Source organism: Limulus polyphemus, unplaced genomic scaffold, assembly GCF_000517525.1.
Source record: "Limulus polyphemus unplaced genomic scaffold, Limulus_polyphemus-2.1.2 Scaffold8378, whole genome shotgun sequence".
Taxonomy (NCBI): Eukaryota; Metazoa; Arthropoda; class Merostomata; order Xiphosura; family Limulidae; genus Limulus; species Limulus polyphemus.
This window is the reverse complement of record NW_013673988.1, coordinates 23,586-25,457: the sequence shown is the minus strand read 5'-3', so window position 1 is coordinate 25,457 and position 1,872 is coordinate 23,586. Positions and strand designations below refer to the sequence as shown.

Sequence of the window (1,872 nt, the reverse complement as noted above, 5' to 3'; positions counted from 1 at the left end):
TATTAAGGATATGTGTATGGGAAAGAGTTATATATATAAATATATATAAAACGTTATATAGAAGTTTTTATTGAATTCTACCAGATTATTAAATTTTTCCTTTGTAGTTTAGAAAACCACACACACTTCATTTGACTTGGATTGTTTTAATAATTGCTGAATAACGCAAGTATAACAAAAGTATAACGTAAAGGTTAAAAAATTATAATAAAAATTCATTTTAACATTAAATTACAAGTACACAACTTCTCTAAACAAAATCATCAATAAATTTAAAATATTACTTTCCGTACAATATATATATACATATAACTTCATTTCATACAGTTATCAATATTTACTAAATAAAGTTTCGAATTTCTTTATTTCTGTTCAACTTTAACACATTGTAAAGCCACACTGACTACTTTAGAGATAAGAATAGTAACCACAACAAGTAGAGGAGTGACATAACATAACTAGAGAAAGATAATATCGGTTATATACAAATACAACTGAGACTGAAAGAGATAGCCACTATACAGAAAATATAACAGGATCATCTATCGCATAGCGCATGCGTTACGCACTTCGTTCTTGGCCGTTTCATCAGTAAGAAAGAGAGTATCTTATCTCCAATCAAACCTGTAATGTTTCTTTCGGCAACTTCACTTTCCTATAAAGATCACATTGTATAACATATCCACGACAATGTTGTCCGTGGAATGTTCTATATCAATATGTAACTAGGATGATAACAATTTAGTTATATTATATAGCCAACTTCTTATTGTTAGGTCTATATCCAAATATATGGGAAAACTTGAAAAATGTCACTTGAAAATTTCATGTTCACTTTTCATTCAGTTTTTAAAGCCGAATCAACACCTAGTAGGCCTCATGTTTATTATTTGTGACAATAGAAAATATTTAATAAATCCTTGAACAATGATTAAGGATTTGCAATGTGAAGTTGTTATAATGGTTAAAATTCAAGTATCAAGCAGAGTTTTACACCTTAAGGTCATGTCCAGTCACTCTATCCATTAGAGGTCACGTGATAAATTTCGCCACAGATGAACTCCATAGCAAAAATACCAAGAATTATTAGCTAAGGAACAACAGGGTATAACATGATTCTATAATGGCAGTAAAAGTTCACATTATTTTTAACAGTTAACCAACTTTCAAGTGCTAACGTTTTCTTTAATCTTCTTAAAGAGAATGGAAGCATCTTGCTAATTAATATAACAGACTTCATTATAATCATATTATCTTAGAGCTGAGTGAGAAGTATGTCGAACATAGATCTGTTTTATTTTCATCTAGTTGAACTTTTAAATTTCTAAATAACTGACTTGTATAAATATTTTCATAATTAGTTGTTTGTTTGTTCGTACACAAAGCTACATCATGGGCTATCTGTGCTGTACACACCGCGGGTATCAAAACCACGTTTCTTGAGTTATACGTTTATTCACAGATTTACCGTAGTACCTCTGGCGGGCTTCACAATTAATACCTCAGGTGGTATTTATCACATGACCTAGCTTATTCATCGATAAATTCTTGAAACTTTAGCTACATTCCCGTAGTGCTCATTAATAATTTTGAGTGATAGTTCTTTTCTTTTTACACTAGAATTTTAAGAAGATTAAAGAAAACGTTAGCATTTGAAAGTTGGTTAACTGTTAAAAATAATGTGAACTTTTACTGCCATTATAGAATCATGTTACACCCTGTTGTTCCTTAGCTAATAATTATTGGTATTTTTGCTATAGAGTTCATCTGTGGCGAAATTTATCACGTGATCTCTAATGGATAGAGTGACTTGACATGAACTTGACGATAAATTCTTGAAACTTTAGCTACATTCCCGTAGTGCTCATTAAT

At 30.3% G+C, this 1,872-nt stretch overlaps 1 protein-coding gene across 4 annotated transcripts in view; it reads left to right on the top strand.

Annotated features, from left to right (window-relative positions):
- LOC111083155 (solute carrier family 35 member G1-like) overlaps window positions 1-1,872 on the top strand; it is a 15,277-nt gene that overhangs the window by 3,970 nt on the left and 9,435 nt on the right. The window lies entirely within an intron of this gene.